This window comes from Chenopodium quinoa, unplaced genomic scaffold, assembly GCF_001683475.1.
Source record: "Chenopodium quinoa cultivar QQ74 unplaced genomic scaffold, ASM168347v1, whole genome shotgun sequence".
In the NCBI taxonomy this organism is placed as follows: domain Eukaryota; kingdom Viridiplantae; phylum Streptophyta; class Magnoliopsida; order Caryophyllales; family Amaranthaceae; genus Chenopodium; species Chenopodium quinoa.
In genome coordinates, this window is record NW_018743391.1 from 2,261,949 (window position 1) to 2,271,011 (window position 9,063).

Sequence of the window (9,063 nt, forward strand, 5' to 3'; positions counted from 1 at the left end):
TGCTTTCAGAAAAAGGCCTGTATCAATTGGAATTTCAGCATTTCTTCCAAATAAAGCACAATTACGCCACTTCCACATCCACCAAATAGTCAAGGCAAAACAAATGGGCCACTTTTCAGAAAAAATAAATCCATTTGCTTCAAGGTTGCGTGTTATCCAGCCCTGCAAATCTCCTTGATAGAAGGATGGGTAGCAAGCAGTTCCTCCAACACTCTTCCAAATGTTTCTTGCTATGGGACAGTCACGAAATAGATGAAGAAGAGTTTCATCAGTATTTTGAGCACATCTTGAGCATCTGGGATCATCAGTGAGGTGTCTTTGAAGTCTGTTAGCATTGCAGAGGACTCTATTATGAAGAATGAGCCAAAGAAAAACTCGGACTCGCTGCTGAACCGGGGAAGTCCAAGCCAATTCCCACTTTGGGTCTGTCATAATATGTTCATCATTTTTTATGATGGATAGAGCATATTTGATTGAAAAACCTCCTGTTTTCGAGCCTTTCCAGTAGCGGAGATCACCCAACTCTGTATTCTCCATCACTTTATGAGCAGCAACAAGTTTCAAAATGTGGGGTGGAAGTAAATGTGCAAATAAATCCCATCTCCACCCAGTCCCTGGTTCCCAAAGTTCTTCAACAATTGCCCCGTCCAAAGCTTCAGGAATCGAATCAATGATAAGGTCTCGCAAAGGCACATCTGTCGCCCAGCAATGGTCCCAAAAAAGGGTGCTTCTACCATCACCAATAGCCACTGCCGATCCCTTAGAGACCCACTTAGAATTTTCTGTAATTCCTTTCCAAACATTTGACATATTAGTGGAAGGCTCAAACATGTCAATGTCACATCTCCCTTTACAGTATTTGTGACAAAGAACTCTAGACCATAAGGAGTTTGGCTCCGCAAGCACCCTCCATCCCAATTTCGTAAGGAAAGCTGAATTTACTTGGTGAGCTGAGCGAATACCTATTCCTCCTTTATTACGTGGCAGCTGCAATGTGTCCCAAGAGAGGAGGTGAATTCTTGCTTTCTCTTCATCTCCTCCCCAAATGAAGCGTCTTACTTTTTTATCAATATTGTCACAAATAATCCGAGGAAGTTTTGCTGTTTGCATTGAGTAATTGGCAATGGTAGTGAGAGTGGATTTAGCCAAAGTAATCCTTCCCGCAAGAGAAAGATATTTAGTTTTCAACCCCATAAGTCTCCTGTCAATTTTTTCACACAAATGCGCATATGTTTCTTGCGTAACCCTGCTTGTGATCGTAGGCATTCCTAAATAAAGACCCAAATCTTGAGTTGCTTCCATCCCCAAGGCATTATTAATCACAAGCTGTTGCTGCTCTGATACATTATGAGAGTAGTAAACTCTTGATTTTTGGAGACTGACTTTTTGTCCAGAGGCTGTACAAAAGCGCTTCAAACAATCTCGAACCACCGTGGCTTGCTCTACTGATGCCTCTGCAAATAGAATTAGGTCGTCGGCGAAAAACAAATTAGACAGTAAAGGTCCACCTCTACTAGCATATATTGGTTTCCACCTCCCCTCAAAAATAGCCTCTTCAATTACTTGATTTAGACGTTCCATGCATAAAACGAATAAATATGGTGAAAGGGGGTCTCCCTGACGAATTCCGCGAGATGGGGAAAAAGGAGTCGTTTTTTCACCATTCCACAACACTTGCATTGTAAGAGAGGTAACACATTCCATTATTACATGTACCATAAGGCTCGGCAGATTCATCTCAGCTAAGGTGTCACGAATGAAATTCCATTTAAGGCGATCGTATGCCTTTTCGAAATCTATCTTGATGGTCATGTAGCCTTTGCCACTCCTCTTTCTCTTCATTGTGTGTAGCACTTCCTGTACGATGATTATGTTGTCAGTAATTTGGCGACCCGGGACAAAACTCGATTGGGCTTGAGAAATCATCAACGGCAGAAGAGGCTTCAAACGGTTTACTATGGCTTTAGTAATTATCTTGTAAGCTACGTTGCACAATCCTATGGGGCGAAATTGTGAAGGGAGCTCTGGATTTTCAACTTTAGGAATAAGGACTATAAATGTTTCATTTAAATTGTCTGGTAATCCTTTTCCTTCTAAAACCGATAGTGCCACATTATACACATTGGGAGCAACAATTTCCCAATTTTTTTGATAAAAAATTGCTTGAAAACCGTCAGGTCCGGGTGCCTTAAGAGATCCCATTTCTTTAATCACCAAGTCAATATCACTTCGAGTATAAGGTCTATTGAGCTTGTTGCGATCAGTAGTAGAAAATTCAGTGCACACACCAAAGGGAATGTCATAGGTTTCATCAGTTCCATCGTCCGTAAATAAGGTTTCGAAATACCCTGCTACCAAATTTTTAACTTGGTCCTTATCATGAGTCCATTGACCATCTTGTTGCTTAATAGCCACTATTTTATTTTTCCACCTTCGAATGATTGTGCTTAGATGAAAGAATGTCGTGTTGCGATCACCATGTTGCAACCAATCAACTCTAGCTTTTTGATACCAGAGTAATTCCTCCTGTTGAAGCACTTCATCCAGCTCCTTACGCAATTTTGCCTCTAATTTAATCAATCCCGAGTCTCGTCTAGTTGCCAAAGCAGATTGTACACCTTCAATTCTTGCCATTAGCCTTCGTTTTTCACGAAAAATATTATGGAAGATCTCCTTATTCCAGTTTTGAAGGTCGTCCGACAGAGATCGCAAAAGAGGAACAAGGGGGGTAGAAGAGTTCCATTTATCATGAAGAAAATCAGTGAATTTTTCGTGGGCCATTCAAGCTGCTTGAAAGCGGAATGGGCGGTTCACAGATTCAAGCGGAATGGGCGGTTCACAGTTAAATAAAGCTTTTTAAATGTATTATACTTGTAAGTAGTACTCGTATTTTTTTTTTTTCAAAAACAACCTTTTAAATTTTTTTTTGCAAAATGAAAACCCAAAAATAATTTTTTTTGTAAGTTAAAACCTGTAGCCGAAATCTAGCCGTTAACAAACATAATTATGTATGGGTTTCATTTTGAAAAAAAAAAATTAAAAGGTTGTTTTTGATTAAAAAAAAAGAAAGAAATACACTTATAGAGTTTTATGTAACAAATTTTCCAAAAAAAAAAAAATTAAACCTTTGTCTTAAAAGAAAACTATTGTATATTCGGGGTTATTTGCTCATCAATTTTTGTTTTTTTATTAAATGAACAAACAAATTCTAGCATGGATCGAGTACTCGTACCGTTAGCACCAGTTCAGGTATCCGATAACCAATAACACTAAAAATTATCCATTAACCAAACCGATAACTTCCGGTACTCAAACTTTGGGTACCCCGATTTTCAGATCTGTTATTGGGTACCCAATATGATATCCAATAATGAAAATTTAGACTTTGTGATATAGTTATTATGATATCAACCAACACTAATATCATATATTCATGAGTATCATGACCAAATTCCTTATAATATTACTAATCTTTTGAATTATGAAGTGATAATAAAGTAATGTAAGAGTTTAAATTTTGGGCTTGTTCCTTCAACTTAATTTCAGTTTAGTTCAGTTTGATTTCTAATTTCCTTCTCTCATAAACAATTCATTTCAGCTCATCTTAGCTCAGCTCCAATCAGTTCAGCTCAGCTGAGTTCTAATTTCTAGGCGTTTCATGTGAAACCGCCCAAAAAATGCCCTAGGAGCGTTTTCCTTGGTTATTGGAGGCACATTAGCCCATCGGTTTGCCGTCCTCCGGTATTGATATCAATTTTACCGTTACTTCCAAGGTAACCACCGATGAAGATCATAATGATTTTACAGATCTATACATATATAAATGGACATCACTTCTCATTCCTCCCACCAATATCCTGATCGTTAACTTGGTTGGTGTTGTGGCGGGTGTTTCTTACTTTCTTATGCCATCAACATTGTTATGGTGGTCAGTGGTTAAACGGTGGTCGTTGGTGATTGGTGACCACTAGAGAGAACAATTAAATATTTGTGGAGAGTGAAAATTGAAAGTTGAGGTAAATTTGGTTAGCTTTATAACAAGAGTAGGAACGTATTTTTAGATATAAATGTGGGTGTTACCTGGAGATTCGAGGGCGATGTTTAGCGTTCCAGTGTTCCATCAATTTAATCATATACATGTTCTTATAATTTGATTAATTTCCTCAAAAAAAAATGCAATTTTCAAATTTAAATTCCTCACAATTGAATCGATGATTAATACTTGTATTTTGGGTATTGGAAACCCTATATCACGGCTACATTTCTGCGATCGATTTTTCAAAGTTCAGTTTAGGGTTTGAATATTCTTGGGGTGTGTTTGGTAAACAGCTTATTTGAGCAAAATTAGCTTATTTGACCACATTAGCTTATTGACTATTAAATAAGCTAATTCAGTGTTTGGTCGGCATCTTATTTAAATAGCTTATTCCACTAAATAAGCTCTTTTTCTTATTCATTAATATAAGGTGAAATGACACTTATACCCCCAATTAATTTAAAATCCTACCTAAACTAAGGGCCTATTCTCATTGACTGGACTCAGCTGAAATGAACTGAACTTATTAATTAGTGATTTTTAACTACGGATTAGTGACCTTTGATTATTTATTGATTATTTATTATTATACATATATGTATATACAAATATACATATTAAAATATTTGAGAAATATATACTATTATTATTATTATAATTTATTGATTATTATTATTATTATAATTTATTGATTATTATTATTATTATTATTGTTTATCAATTATTATTATTATTATTATTATCAATTATTATTATTATTATTATTATTATTATTATTATTATTATTATTATTTATTGATTATTATTATTGATTATTATTATTATTATTATTATTATTATTATTATTATTATTATTATTATCTCAAAGACAAAAGTCATACAACCTACAATAAATTAGTGAGAAGCCGAGATACAATTTGGGCCCCCACTCCTCTAGCAATAGCAAAGCCTACCCTAGTGAATATATGAGCTGCATCATGAGCCCCAATGTCTTGCGTCGTCGAGAACCTCTGAATCCGCTTCAGCAACGCAACAACCTCCTTCTCCAATTCCCTAAGCAAAGAAAATGAGAAGGGAATGAAACCATATCCAATCGCCAGACAATGAGCTTCATACTTAACCCGCTTCCGATGAGCCGCATCAGCCACAACCTGTCCCGGAACAAAGTCAGAAATCCCTGTTTGTGTCAACGGAGAAGACCATGTCAAGTCAACACATACATCGCGACCACGATCCCATGAATAAAGTAACACATCAGCAGGTCTGAGGGCCCCGTCATTCCCTCCAGACAACCCTATGTCAAACTCCTTTCTTGCTGAAATCCCTGACCGATAGCAAACATCAACAAGTGTATCCCGAACAACATTATGCCGATGTTTAATACCCACAATACCAGCACAAGACACCGCATGATCACCGAAAATATCCCCAGCAAAAACCATCGAACAAGCAGAGCACGGTGTCGAGACAGAGAACAATGGAACACCCATCCGATAACACAACACACATCGGTATGTCTTAGCGTTTATCGTCTGACCCAATCCAGAAATAGGGACTGCCCGAAGCCAAGCAGAGGTGTGATCACCCTGTTGCTACTTCCACAATGCCGACTGCCGAGGAGATAAAGAAAAGGTGGATTTTGCAGAAGCGGTAACCTATGTGAAATATATATCTGCCAATTTCTTCATGAGTTTAGGGGCAGCGACCTCACTAGGATTACTCAAAATGTTAGACTCCACCGTTCCATTAAACAGACCCAACGCATCCTCAAAGGCTCGACCAAGAGCAACGATACCAGAACGACGCAGAAGTTGTGTCTGCAACCCAGCAGACTGCAACCGAGAAGCAAGAAAAGCATAATTATGAACATCACCTGCGAAATAAACACCAAGCCCTCCAAACGCAAATGGTAAGGTGGCGAGCCGCCACTGCCAATCACCAAACCCGGGCCCCAAAGCAGTAACAATACGCTCCAAGGAAGATCAAAGAGCCTCGTCGAAAACGCGCTGAGCCGCCTCGAAAGCACCCGGAGGACAAGTACGCAAGGCAAAGTAGAGTTTAGAAACTCTAGTACATGCCCTAAGTAACAAAAGCTCACACTGAGCATCATCCAGCATAGCAACCTTATCCATAAGCGCAATGGTCTTGGTAACCCTCCGCATCACAAGCTCACCACTAAACCAGAATCAGAACTAACGGGACCACCAAGCAACTTAATACCACGCAAAGGTCGAGCTGTAACACCCTAGAAATTCCTTTCCTTTAAATACACACTTTACTCTTTTTAAAATACGTTTTAGGAATGTCTAAGACATTACCGCCACCGTGAAAACGGCTAAGGCAACTATCAAAGATACACAGCGGAAGACTAATTTTAAAAACCTTTCCAAAACAAACCAACTTGAAAAGCTAACCAAACAAAAGTAAAGTTAAAACCAAAATGAGCGAAGTAAAATGAAAATCGACCTACAACTTGGAACCATTAAAGGCCCTTATTAAAAACCAAACCAAATCCAAACTTGATATTATTTCCACATATAAATATTAGCATAAATAATTAAAGCAGAAACACATTGTAACTAATATAAACTAGCATGATTCGCTCTTCACTCGTGCCCCATCATGAATATGCCTCAATACCTGAAAAGCTTATCTCTACTTGTCTCCACTACTCTCCATTAAAAATGGGTCATCATAGGGCCAAGATAAAGACATGGCCAAAACACACAAACACACACAATCAGCAAAGCTGAGTACATAAGCGTAATTAAACACACTAACATGCATTCTCCTATCATCACACACACTTATCTCATTGCACCTGTTTACAAGCACACACAACAACAAACAAGACACAATGACTAGACAATAATTAATTCATTTTGCCTTGATTACGCATCGAATGGGTTTCCAACTCTACCTCCCCCAAATATAATTTGAGGTTAACTGGCACGGGAGCTAACCGTGCCAGCGACAAACCACTCAAAGGTGGCGGAAATCCTGCGCATAATAAATAATAAAAAGGAATATACAGCGTCCTGTACTCCATTGGAAGTTATGATCAAATATAAAGTCACATAACTCCCCCCATATGTTCATACTCAAGGTATATACGTTCCAAGAGTTTTGATGTGTAATCTCTTTCACTTTACGTTATTTACATATTATTAGACTTGATGATGACTCTCAAAGCATAACTATTCAATCATCGATAATTGTTCAATCAACAAACATGCCAATTTAATTCTGGAATATTTAGTGACCACATAATATTTAATGTTGAACCCTTTTTAATTCTACCTCAGTGTCAAAGACACCTTAAACGCATAATGCGCCACAAATCCTATCCCTCGGTGTTAAACACACCTTAAGTGCACAAAGGCACCGACATACAATTTATTCCTCGTGTACATAGACACTTATCTAGCTCCTTCCTCATGCTTAAAGCATCAATAAAAATCATATGAACCATAATTAAATTCCTTTTCAATATTCCAAACATAATTAAACCATTAGTTTAATTAAACAAGCTCTCTATCATGCCATAAATAAATATGTAGTCCACATAACCATGCCAAAGTATAATTTTCCAATCCATAAACCATCACAAATAATTCATGCTTCACAATTCAATCACCAACACCAATAATTCACAATTTAATACATAAACCTTAGCATGTACTACTTGCAATTGATTGAAATTAAACCTAGCATGATTCTACATCATCAAAATATACTAAGTACGCGAACGTACCTCAAATAAGCTCTTAAAATAATCGAGTACTCTACAACAATTCTCGAACAAAGTCTCCTACATAAAGGGACAATAATACTATATTAATTACCCTTGTATACACAATTTCCAGCAACTTAAACTCACTTTAAATAACTTATAATAATCTGAAAATTATTTAAAAACCCCTAATTAAACTCCTTTTTAATGGATAATCACACCCTTTTATTCAAAATCACAATTATACTACTTTAAATAAAATTCCAACATTTTAAACTAATTAAAAATCCTGTAAAACTTCATCAAAATACATCTTTATACTTAAATTATCCATAGGAACATTAAATTATCTCTTACCCCTTTTAAACTCAAATATAAAATTTAAAGCATAAAAAAAACTTCGTTAAAAATCAAAAACTGCTCGAAAATCGTATTTAGAGGCTGAATTTGGCCACGAGAGGGTAGTGCTCACTACCAAAGGTAATGAAGTCTTTCTTAAAACGTTGTTTCCACTCGAAAAACACTACTTTTTTTTATCAAAATCGGAGGAGTTTAGAACCTGATCGGGATTAAAACGAGATTAATATTAACGAACGGAAATCTAATTATTAAAACATGAATTTGCGTGTTCATATAAAAATTCCAGCGTACTTTTTAGGCTTAAACCCCTTAAATAAAATCTGAAAATTATATTAAAACCACTTAAAATATTCTCTACTTATGGGTAATCAACTCCTTTTAATTAATACACAAAAGTAGTATGTAAATAAAATTTCCAGCATTATTCTATTAACAAAAACCCATTAAAATTTCATTAAAACTCCATAAAGATACAATCTTTAAGCTTTATTACCACTTACAATCAATGGGTATATAAAACCCCCAAATCAATTGTAAGTTAGAACCCTAAAAATCAACACTTTAATAATTAAAACCCTAACTTTTAATACTTCATAAAATCTGAAAATTACACACTTTATAATCTAAAATTTACGACCTTTAATCATCAAAACACAATTGTAGAACATACTAATCATGTTTAAACAATTTAAAATCAAAACCCCAAAGTATATATTATAGGAATAATTATTAAAACAAAATAAAAGAGGAGAGAGAAAATAAGACTAACCTTTTTGTGTGGAAAATTTTTTGGGGATTCATGGGTATTTATAGAGTAGAGAGTGTAGGGTTAAATTTGGGCTTATAAGAATGTGGGCTTGAGTTATGGGATAGGGCTTAAGTTATGGGTTTTGGAATGGGTTGTTCCAATAAGAGTATGTAGGAATAATTTACA